Below are 12,070 nucleotides of genomic sequence, written 5' to 3'. Positions count from 1 at the left end.
TGTCCCTCTGTCGGCCCCGCTGTCCGCCCCGCTGTCCGTCCCTCTGTCCGTCCCTCTGTCTGTCCCTCTGTCCGTCCCTCTGTCTGTCCCTCTGTCTGTCCCTCTGTCTGTCCCTCTGTTGGCCCCGCTGTCTGCCCCGCTGTCCGCCCCGCTGTCTGTCCCTCTGTCTGTCCCTCTGTCTGTCCCTCTGTCTGCCCCGCTGTCCACCCCGCTGTCTGTCCCTCTGTCTGTCCCTCTGTCTGTCCCTCTGTCTGCCCCACTGTCCGCCCCGCTGTCCGCCCCGCTGTCCGTCCCTCTGTCTGTCCCTCTGTCTGTCCCTCTGTCCGTCCCTCTGTCTGTCCCTCTGTCTGTCCCTCTGTCTGTCCCTCTGTCTGTCCCTCTGTCGGCCCCGCTGTCCGCCCCGCTGTCTGTCCCTCTGTCTGTCCCTCTGTCGGCCCCGCTGTCCGCCCCGCTGTCTGTCCCTCTGTCTGTCCCTCTGTCCGCCCCGCTGTCCGCCCCGCTGTCTGTCCCTCTGTCTGCCCCGCTGTCGGCCCCGCTGCCTTCGCTGCAGTCTGCCCCGCTGTCCACCCCGCTGTCTGTCCCTCTGTCTGTCCCTCTGTCCGCCCCACTGTCTGTCCCTCTGTCTGTCCCTCTGTCCGCCCCGCTGTCTGTCCCTCTGTCTGTCCCTCTGTTTGCCCCGCTGTCCACCCCGCTGTCTGTCCCTCTGTCTGTCCCGCTGTCCGCCCCGCTGTCCGCCCCGCTGTCTGTCCCTCTGTCTGTCCCTCTGTCTGCCCCGCTGTCCGCCCCGCTGTCTGTCCCTCTGTCAGTCCCTCTGTCTGCCCCGCTGTCCGCCCCGCTGTCCGCCCCGCTGTCCGCCCCGCTGTCCGCCCCGCTGTCTGTCCCTCTGTCTGTCCCGCTGTCTGTCCCTCTGTCTGTCCCTCTGTCCGCCCCGCTGTCTGTCCCTCTGTCTGTCCCTCTGTCCGCCCCGCTGTCTGTCCCTCTGTCTGTCCCTCTGTCCGCCCCGCTGTCTGTCCCTCTGTCTGTCCCTCTGTCCGCCCCGCTGTCTGTCCCTCTGTCTGTCCCTCTGTTTGCCCCGCTGTCTGCCCCGCTGTCTGTCCCTCTGTCTGTCCCTCTGTCCGCCCCGCTGTCCGCCCCGCTGTCTGTCCCTCTGTCTGTCCCTCTGTCTGTCCCTCTGTTGGCCCCGCTGTCTGCCCCGCTGTCCGCCCCGCTGTCCGCCCCGCTGTCTGTCCCTCTGTCTGTCCCTCTGTCTGCCCCGCTGTCCGCCCCGCTGTCTGTCCTTCTGTCTGTCCCTCTGTCTGTCCCTCTGTCTGTCCCTCTGTCAGTCCCTCTGTCTGCCCCGCTGTTTGCCCCGCTGTCCGTCCCTCTGTCTGTCCCTCTGTCTGTCCCTCTGTCTGTCCCTTTGTCTGCCCCGCTGTCCGCCCCGCTGTCTGTCCGTCTGTCCCTCTGTCTGTCCCTCTGTCAGTCCCTCTGTCTGCCCCGCTGTCCGCCCCGCTGTCTGTCCCTCTGTCTGTCCCTCTGTCTGCCCCGCTGTCCGCCCCGCTGTCCGTCCCTCTGTCTGTCCCTCTGTCTGTCCCTCTGTCTGTCCCTCTGTCTGCCCCGCTGTCCGCCCCGCTGTCTGTCCCGCTGTCCGTCCCTCTGTCTGCCCCGCTGTCCGCCCCGCTGTCTGTCCCTCTGTCTGTCCCTCTGTCTGTCCCTCTGTCTGCCCCGCTGTCCGCCCCGCTGTCCGTCCCTCTGTCTGTCCCTCTGTCTGTCCCTCTGTCTGTCCCTCTGTCTGCCCCGCTGTCCGCCCCGCTGTCTGTCCCGCTGTCTGCCCCGCTGTCTGTCCCGCTGTCCGCCCCACTGTCCGTCCCTCTGTCTGTCCCTCTGTCTGCCCCGCTGTCCGCCCCGCTGTCTGTCCCGCTGTCTGCCCCGCTGTCTGTCCCGCTGTCCGCCCCACTGTCCGTCCCTCTGTCTGTCCCTCTGTCTGCCCCGCTGTCCGCCCCGCTGTCTGTCCCGCTGTCTGCCCCGCTGTCTGTCCCGCTGTCCGCCCCACTGTCCGTCCCTCTGTCTGTCCCTCTGTCTGCCCCGCTGTCCGCCCCGCTGTCTGTCCCGCTGTCTGCCCCGCTGTCTGTCCCGCTGTCCGCCCCACTGTCCGTCCCTCTGTCTGTCCCTCTGTCTGCCCCGCTGTCCGCCCCGCTGTCTGTCCCGCTGTCTGCCCTGCTGTCTGTCCCGCTGTCCGCCCCACTGTCCGCCCCGCTGTCCGTCCCTCTGTCTGTCCCGCTGTCCGCCCCGCTGTCCGCCCCGCTGCCTTCGCTGCAGTCTGCCCTGCTGGAGGGGCGGTGCTCTCCAGGTTGAGTCAGCAGCGGGCTGGCCAAGACTGTGGGTGGGTCTGGCTGTGGCCGGCACTGGCTGGAGATCACAGGGGGAGGGAGAACCCTGGGGGAGGTCACGGGGGGGGGGGGACTGGATTTGCTGCCTGGCCCTCCCCTCTCCCTCTGCAGGGCCGGCCTCTGTCTCCTGGGGCCACGGCCAGCAGCGCCCCCTGAGGCAGGAGCGCCCTCCTGCCCAGAGCAGGGTCCTGCCTGCCAGCCAGGGAGACAGAGAGGAGGCCCCAGGCTCCTGGCCCCGGCCCTGTGGGTCCTCGCCGGTGCTGCCCAGTGACCAGGTGGGCAGAGCCATCCTGTGACGGACGAGTGGTCACTCGCATGGAGGCCTGACCCCGGCGTCCCCCTCGGTCCAGCACCGGTGGCCTCCCTGCCACTGGCCTCAGGAGACCCCGGCAGCTCAAGGAGCAAAGCCCTTCCTCGGCTCGGCTGGGACTGACCGAGTGAATGCGCCCAGGACACCCTGCCGAAACCCCAACAACACAGGGGCCGGCCGCCCCCACAGGGCCCCGCCCTCCCCTCCTCGCCCCGCCGTCCCTGTACGGGCAGCTCGGGGAGCCCTCCTCACAGGCGGGGTGGAGAAGGGGACGAGGGCAGACCTACAGCTGTCCCTCGCTGGCCAGCGACCTCTGTGCCCGGCCATCGTCCTTGCCCTGCTCCCCTGCCTCGCGCGGCTGCAGCGGACACGCCGGGGACAGCAGTGGTTCGGTAACAGCGGACACGCCGGGGACACCGGTGGTTCGGTAACAGCGGACACGCCGGGGACAGCAGTGGTTCGGTAACAGCGGACACGCCGGGGACAGCGGTGGTTCGGTAACAGCGGACACGCGGGGACACCGGTGGTTCGGTAACAGCGGACACGCGGGGGACAGCGGTGGTTCGGTAACAGCGGACACGCCGGGGACAGCGGTGGTTCGGTAACAGCGGACACGCCGGGGACAGCGGTGGTTCGGTAACAGCGGACACGCGGGGACACCGGTGGTTCGGTAACAGCGGACACGCGGGGACACCGGTGGTTCGGTAACAGCGGACACGCCGGGGACACCGGTGGTTCGGTAACAGCGCCCCCCCCCCTCCCGGGGAGGCCTGGCTGTCGGGGGACGATCTAACCCGAGGGAAGCGAGGCGAAGGCCCTGCGCCTTTTTTTCTTTTCAATTCCCTGAAATCATTTCAGGAAAATGAAGGCAGCTGGGCGCTCGCTGCGGCCCCGAGCACCAGGCCGTCCGGGCGGTCCCGGCGCCGGGCGCGGGGCCACACCCACAGGCACCGGGGCCGCACCAGCACCCAGCACGGCCCGTCACGGCGGCTCTGGGCACCGTGTCACTGCTGCTGCCCGCCTGCCCCGGGGCTGGGCCCGCCCCCCCACCCGCCTGTCTCAGCCGTGTCCCGCGGCGCCCGGGGGCCGGCCGCTCCGGGGCGCAGAGAAGGACGGCGTCCATCGTGCTGGCGGAGCCCCTCCAACGGGCGGCAGCCCAGCCCGGAGGGAGGGCACAGAGGGGCACGGCTCACGGCCATCAGCAGCAGGGATCACGGCCGCGCACGCGTGTTGCTGAAGGAGAGCGTGTGGCGTGTCAGCAGAGAGCAAGGAAGCAGCTGCCCTCTGCCCTCCTCTGCCCCCGGCCGGCGGCGTGGCCGGGAGGGAAGTCCTGTCACCTCCGGTCCCTCTGGGGTCAGCACACAGGCCGGAGGTCACCGGGGGTCACCAGCCACACTGCCCGGTCAGCCTGGAAACCCCCGGCTCCTGGACAGGAAACACTGGATCTGCCGCCGGAGCTTCTGCCCGGAGTCTGAGCTGAGGTGGGAGGACGGGTCCGGAGACGCCAGTCAGCGGCCGCGGCCGTGGGGCCGGCAGACGTGCTAACGTGGAGCCGTGTGCCAGAGCGGTCAGAGCTTCCAGATGGAGACCGTGCAGCACAGAGCCGTGCCCAGGGCCCCGTGAGAGTGACCGTGGCTGTACGGGCTGTGGCAGCCCACGCCTCCCTAACACACGTGCACACGCGTGCACACGTACACAGAGACACACACACTTACACACGGACACATGTACACAGAGGCACGTGTGCACACTTACACAGGCACATGTGCACACACAGAGACACACATGCACACTTACACAGAGATGCATGTACACAGAGAGACACCTGTGCACACTTACACACAGATGCACGTGCACACTCACACAGAGAGACATGCGTGCACACCTGTGCACACGCCTGCACACTGACACACAGGTGCATACAGACTCCGTGTTCCGGGAACTCTCGCCCCTGCCTCCCGAGGAGCCAGACGTGGAGGAGCTGGGTGTGGGAGAAGCCACGCAGACTGACGCGCAGTTTCCAGAATTCTCTCCATCGCCAGCACGGCCTTGCCAGCGCTCTGGTTCCCGTCAGCTGAGTGGCAGGCGTCTGCCCTTAAGCGGAACCATCTGCGCCGGCGGCAGTGCCAGCCTCCCCACCCATGGGGTGGTCCCAGGCCTGGCCCGGGCACCGGCTCCGGCTCCACAGGACACGCTGAGGGTCCCTGGAAGTGCCGTCTCCTCACAGCCGGACGCCATGCCGGACGCCGCCTGGGGCCGGAGGCGCAGCCCGGGAGAGGGGTTGGCCCGGCCGCTGATCGGCTCCGGAACCTCAGGCTGAGGCAGGACCAGGCCGCCGGTGTCCTCCGCTCACACGCCGAGCGTGCCTGGCTGATCGGTGAGGACGGCGCCTCCCGGCCGGGTGCGAGGTGCCCGCCCCGTCCTGGCGTGGGCTCCTCTCCCGCCCTCTGCCCCTGGGCTCCCGGCTGCTCGGCGGGCAGCCCGTCACGTTAAGGGCAGTGCAGCAGCGCTGAGGGCCGGCGGATGCCCCGCACCCACCTTCCCAGGGCCTTGCCACGGAGCCCCGGGCAGTCCCAGAGCCGCCCAGGGCTGAGCTCCGGCGTCACCCGCAGCTTCCAGAGGGAGGAGGCGTCAGCTCCAGGGGTGAGGGAGGAAACGGCCTGGAAGGGGCCTGAGCTGCAGCCGCTGGAGGGCACGGCGTCTCGCGGACATGGGAGTGGAGCCACGCGGGCCCGGGAGGGAGGGAGGGAGGGAGGGAGGGAGGGAGGGAGGGAGGGAGGGCGGGCGAAGGGGGGCTCGCTGAGGGCAGTGACGAGGAGGAGAGCAGACGGAACCGGAGAAGGGATCGGGCAGAGGGTGGCCCCGGAGGGGCAGTGGGACGAGCAGGAGGCCGAGGGGGCGGGGTCGAGGCGGGGTCGGGGCACATCCGCAGGGACCGAGGGCCCTGAGAGCCTGGTGGCCCCTGCCTGCAGGGGAGGCCCGGGGCTGCCGGTGGGGGCCTGCCGGCTGACCAGGGGGACAGACGCGCAGGCTCCTGTCCGGAGCAGGCTGAGGGGGAGGACACGGGGAGACGGCAGGCGGTGACAGCGCCCTCCGAGGGCGAGGCGGAGACGGTGGGAACGGTGGCGGCCGTGCGTCTTTGGGTGTGCGGAGGGAAGCCAGAGGAGAGGAACGATGGGGGGGCGGGGGGCCGGGGGGTGGCCCCAGGCTCGGCTCGGCCCCTGGGAAGGCAGGGTCTCGGCCGCTGCGGAGGGGCCTGGCGTCGATCCGTCGTTTTGAGGGTCTGACTGTCAAACCCGGACCTCAGTGCCCCCCAGGAGGGCCGTGGATGCTCACACCAGCCTCCCTGACGCCCAGGCGGCAGTCAGCCCGTCTCGCTGCCCTGATTCCCCACCCCCCCAGCACTCTCTGGTGATGACAGTGCTTATCGGAAACAGGCAAATGGTTCTATTTTTGGTGCAAAAAACAGCACAACAGAACGTACGGTACTGTGGGAAGCAGCGTGGAACACTGGGAAACGAAGCCCCTTGTGGACACACGGACCAGCTGTGCCCAGAGCCCGTCACCGTGACACACGAGGGGGGGGCTCAGGGTCCAAGGCAGAGGGCTCGCCCAGGGGGTCCGACTCCAGCCCGACTCCAGCCTCCCGGCCGAGGGTCCCGCACCACAGGACAGCGAGACCAGCCCGTCCGAGGCCCCAGGCAATGCTTCCGGAGAGAGACCTCCCGACGCCGGACAGGGCGTCAGCACCCGATCACGGCCTCTACCTCCCGCCGGGCCTGTGTGCTCCTGCCCCCCCCCACCCTCCCAGGCCCTCCCATCCCCCGTCCTCACTGCGAGGGCAGGCAGGGCGGGTGGGTCACGCGGGGCAGCTGAGGGCCTGGAGGAAGAGCCAGAGCCAGCGCCTGCCACCGCCCGGGCTGAGCCGTGAGCACAGAGGCCTCATGGGTGCGTGTCTGGAACCCCCCCTCCACTGCCCCCCTCCACTGCCCCCACCCCCAGCTCTGCCACTGAGCAACGCGGCTGTGTGGGGCGAGGGGACTCGGACGCGTTAATTCTCCTGTAAAATGAGGAGCCCGGCCGGCGTGCTCCGTGGCTGGACGTCGGCCTGGGACTCAGGAGGTCACGTTCGATGCCCAGGGCACAGGCCCGGGTGTGGGGCCCTCGGAGGGCACCCTCGGCGGGTGCGGGCGCCAGTGCCGGAGCCTTCAGCAGCGCCGTCATCATCCTCGCTGCACCTGGGCCGCTCCGCTGCCGAGCGTGGAATCAGGGAAGGAAGTCACCGAGCGGGACCCTGGGCGCCGCTGCCGCTCCGACTCAGTCCCCTCCCCACACCACCCGCCTCCGCCCACGGGCACCCCCGCCCCCAGGACCGGCCGGGCAGACAGCCGACGGGAGCCCCCCAGCAGCACGCCTGCTGCCAGCCGGCGCTCATGTGACACCATGGGAACATGGCCCCTGCACACACGTGTCTGTGCCCGCTGCCCAGCGTCAGGAGCCGGCGCGGGCAGCCAGCGGGCCCGGCAGGGGCTGCGTCACCAAACCGGGAGGCTTTGGGGGAGGATTCCCTTCCTGCCCCACTTTAACCAGCTCAGCACTTCCAACATCCTCACTGCCCTGAGTCAGCAAAACCCGCCCAAAACGGTCCTGGGAGTGACTTACAGCCGCCGAGTGCACACGCCCCCTGGCGGTGGAACTGGAGCACACGCTTCACCGCTCAGGACACTGCTGCTGGTGGGCGTTCGCTTCTGCCTGGTGCCAGCCCTTAGCAATGAGCACACGTGTGGAAATAAGCACGCGTGTGGGACGTCCGTTAGCAGTGGCACACGTGTGGGACGTCCGTTAGCAATGGCACGCGTGTGGGACGTCCGTTAGCAATGAGCACACGTGTGGGACGTCTGTTAGCAATGGCACGTGTGTGGGACGTCCTGCGGTGGGTTCGGAGCAGCCTGCCGGTGTGCCCGCTCCGTCAGTCGCTGCTCACACCCCTGGACGGCTCGCCTGAAGGGGGCGCCGTGCGCTCCCCACTCTGACGGGCGGGGCCGTGGCCGCTGAGGTTTCCCCCAGGAGCCCCGGGCGAGGTCACGTCTCCCTCAGCTCAGGACCCTGAGCCGGCCACGTCCCTCGGAGGAAGTAGCTGAGGGTGGGAGGCCTCTGCCGGCCAGGACCCTCCGCAGGCCTGGTGCGCGACGGGCGTCTGCACACCGTCACAGACATAACGCAGACCCCACCAACTGCTGGCCCTGAGGCTGAGAGCCCTTAAAGAGGTGAAGGTCTCTTCATAGGAATAATGGCCGGTGTGGCTCAGCGGGCAGAGTGTCCGCCTGCGGACTGAAAGGTCCCAGGTTGAGTCCTGGTCAGGGCACAGGCCCAGGTTGCAGGCTCGATCGCCAATGGGAGGCATGCAGGAGGCAGCTGATCCATGATTTTCTCTCATCATTGGTGTTTCTACTTTTTTCTCCCTCTCCCGTCCTCTCTGAAATCAATAAATATACCTCAGCCGAAACCGGTGTGGTTCAGTGGATAGAGCGTCAGCCTGCAGATGGAGAGGTCCCAGGTTCAATTCCGGTCAAGGGCATGTACCTTGGTTCCGGGCACATCCCCAGGAGGGGGTGTGCAAGAAGCAGCTGGTCGGTGTTCCTCTCTCATTACTGTTTCTAGCTCTCTATCCCTCTCCCTTCCTCTCTGTAAAAAATCAGTAAAATAATATATTTTAAAAATAAAAATATAAAAATAAAAATACTTCAAACAAATAAAACTGAAATTGTCCTCCGCCGCACGGTCTCCAGAAGGCCAGACCCCGGAGGGCGGGAGAACAGGCGCGGTGTGACCTCTGGGGCAGCCTTCCCGGCCGCACTGGCCGGGCCAGGGGCAGGCCGGCCGAGGGGCCCCTGCTGGGCGGGTTTAGCCTCGGAGCCTTGGCGTGCTGCTGGCTGTTTTTCCTGTTCGGCGAGCAGGGCTTCAGGCTGCGGAATGTGAGGCATGTCAGGGCGGGGCAGGGGCAGCGCGGCCGTCCACGGGGACCTGGGGGAGGGGGCCTGTGCTGCTGGCGGCTCCCGCTGTCCACGCACCCAGCCATCGCGCGCCACACGGCGTGGCTGTGCCTCAGCCACAGGGTTCTCCCGGCCGCCCCCCAGCTGGAACCCGCCTCCCACTGTCTCCCGCTCAGCGGCACCCAGAATGGAGGGAGGCCCGTGCAGCCCACCCAGTGAGAGGGGCCCGCGGCCGTGCGGGCAGCTGCTCCTCACGCCCACCCGCCAGGCGGGTGAAGTCGGGCCTTCAGAGCCTCCAGGGAAGGCCAGGGTCACTCCTATGCCCGCGGGGCTTCTCAGCCATGTGACTGAGGAGGCTGGCCCCCCAGGCCCTCCCCGCAGCCCCCAGCAGACACAGAGTGGGACACCGTGGAAGTGGGCCCCTCCTCAGAGCACCCTCCTCCGCTCCCGTCGGCCGGAGGCCCGGCATTGCCGGCTCCGTGAGGCGGTGTGAGGGCCGTGGGGTCGGAAAGCGTCAGCCAAGCCTCGCTCTGGACTCCCTGACCCCAAGGCAGCTGCCCGCCCCGATGCAGGCCGGGTCCTGGCACAGGTGAGGCCGGCACTGGCTCTGATCAGGCCTCCCAGCCCGTGTGTGTGTGTATGTGTGTGTGTGTGTGTGTGTGTTTGTGTGTGTATGTGTTTGTGTGTCTGTGTGCGCGCGCGTGCCCACACACACACACACACACACACACACACGCATGGGGGGAGGGGCGCACTGTGCTTCCCAGCCTGGAGGGAACTGACTCCGTGGCCATGAAGCAGCATCGAGAGGCCCAGCCACCGCCCTTGGCCTTGAGCCTCCCCCAGCCTCCCACTGCCCGCCCCTGTGGGAAGCCCCGGATCTGTCTCCTTAGCGTGTTCTGAAGACTGTATGTTCAAAGCCAGCCTTGGACATAAGACCCCACTGGGACCTGACCACGGACATCTTCTCCAAAGCTGTGTGTGCAGGAGGAACAGGCCACGCTGTGTCCCACGCCCCCTCCTTTGCTCCGTCGTCGTCGTCCTGGCACGAATGTCGGATCCCAGGAGCAGCTCCCCTCCGGAGACGGCCTGAGGAACCACCACCCGCCCGGCGGTGGCTGCCTCTGCGCCCCTTCCCGGCAGCAGGCAGCGCGCAGCCTCCTCCGGGGCCCAGGGGCTAACCTTCGTTTTGTTCTTTTGTTTGTCTTTGTTTTTGTTTTTGTCTTTAGTTTCTTTCTGGGCCAATGGTTCCTTTGAGACCCAATTTCCATGTCAAACAGTTCCTTTTGTGTACAGGTCAGCCATGATATCACAGTTCCGGATGGTGGGCAGATGGTGGTGATGCAGGTCCAACTAACGAGGGGCCCTTTGGATCGTAAACGATAATAAGCCCAATGGAGCGCTTCAGTTACTGGAAAAATAACCCGTCTCAAAGACATGGCGTTCTAACTGGGCTGCAGTTAGATTCGGGATCTTGAGGCCGGTGTGTCGCTAGGGGGCGCCATTGGGTTTTCAGAAAAGCCCTGCCGGTCCCTTTTCACGGCCCTTTGGCACCAGACCTCGTCCAACAAGTTCCAGGAAACAAGGGAGAATTGGGTCTCCCTCCTAGGAGAAGGCGGGAAACCCTAATCCAGTCTCTGGAACCCCAACTGAGACCCACCAAGACTCAGTGGGCAAGCCCTCCGTGCAGCACAGGATCCCTCTTCCTCGCACAGAGCTGCCAGCCGAACGCCATGGGAAGGGATCCTGTGCTGAATGGAGCCCCGTGTGTGTCTGTAGGAGAGACAGCGCCTTAAGATCAACGTCCCAGCCCTAACCGGTTTGGCTCAGTGGATGGAGCCGAATCGGCCTGTGGACTGAAGGATCCCAGGTTCGATTCCGGTCAAGGGCACATCCCCAGTAGGGGGTGTGCAGGAGGCAGCTGGTCGATGTTTCTCATCAATGTTTATAACTCTCTATGCCTATCCCTTCTTCTCTGTGAAAAATCAATAAAATATATTATAAAATAAAAAATAAAAAAAGATTAAGGTCCCAATGTGAAGTGAGAAAATTAGTGGGAACAAACCATATCCTAGGAAACACCTGACATCGGACCTGGGCCGCCCGGTTCCGTGGGGAGAGCTTTGCTCTGCGTGGGGGTCTGAAGACTCCAGGGGAAAGACAATCGGGGATGTGCCCCCAGCCTCTGCATCAGGGTGTGTGTCTCTCACGCAGGTCCACTCTCAGGGGGGTCCTAGTATGTAGGAAGCCAGATGCCTGGAACCAGCAGGCCCAGTGCCCACGTGTGGCTTTTTTTCCCTTTTTAATCAGGAAGGACAGCTCGGCTGTGGAGGCTCCTGTGAGGAGCAAGAGTCCCAGCCCCACACCAGCCCCCCAGCCCAGGAATTCAGAGCTGGGAAGAGAAGTTCCTGTAACTTCATGCTGTAAAAACCAGCAGGAGGGACGTGGAGGCTGCTGGAGACTGAGGCAGTTCCTCTTAAAGGGCCGGCACACAGACTTGCTCAGACTGGGCTCCAGCGCTGGGGCATCACCAGGGGGGTAATCCAAGGACATGCGGGGGGAACTGGACTGTCTGTCATGGGCAGGAACTCAGGGGAGGCTTTCTACTAGACAAGGATGCTCGCAGGAATCATTGTTCCAATGCTGAGACCTCCCTTGTTGCAGAGCTGACTGACAGCCATGTCTGAGTTCCCCTCAGCTTGGCTCACACTGTTTGCTTCACCCTGGTGAGTCCCTGAGACCTCACCCCATCCAATTTGCAAGTTGTTTGCAGTGGCTTTTCTATATGACTAGCCTGTCCTGGCTCAGGCTTCAGACTTGCACCCAGTGGACAGCTAGAGGCCACATTAGACTACAACTCTACACATTCATGAGCGACACACTCAAGGGGCCGACTCAGTGAGCACCAAAGCCCCACTGAAGCAAGTCCTGCTCCATAAGGGTCCCCCTGCACAGCAGCTCTCCCACTGTAGTCCAATTGGCCCGGAGGTCAGTTCCTCCCAGTGACACAACAGCGGTCAAGGCTCAACTGCAAGACTGTGCACACAGCCCACACAGGGGTGCACCCAGAGGAGCCAGCTCAGGTGACAGGGGAGGCTGAGTCACTGGGCCCTACAGGACACCTACTACACAAGGCCACCCTCCCAATTCCGGGAGACATAGCAGCCCTATCTAACACATAGAAACAAACCCAGGGAGGCAGCCAAAACGCAGAGACAAAGAAACATGTCACAAACAAAAGAGCAGAAGAAGTCTCCAGGAAAAAAAACAAACAAAAAACAAACAAAAAAAACACTAAATTAAATGGGAGCAAGCAGACTACTAGATACAGGGTTCAAAACAAAGATTATATGGTTGCTCAGGGATCTTAATGAGAGCTTCAAGGGACTTAGTGAGAC

This window comes from Pipistrellus kuhlii, unplaced genomic scaffold (genome assembly GCF_014108245.1).
Source record: "Pipistrellus kuhlii isolate mPipKuh1 unplaced genomic scaffold, mPipKuh1.p scaffold_m20_p_4, whole genome shotgun sequence".
In the NCBI taxonomy this organism is placed as follows: Eukaryota; Metazoa; Chordata; class Mammalia; order Chiroptera; family Vespertilionidae; genus Pipistrellus; species Pipistrellus kuhlii.
The sequence above is the reverse complement of the archived record's forward strand: the minus strand, read 5'-3'. Positions refer to the sequence as shown.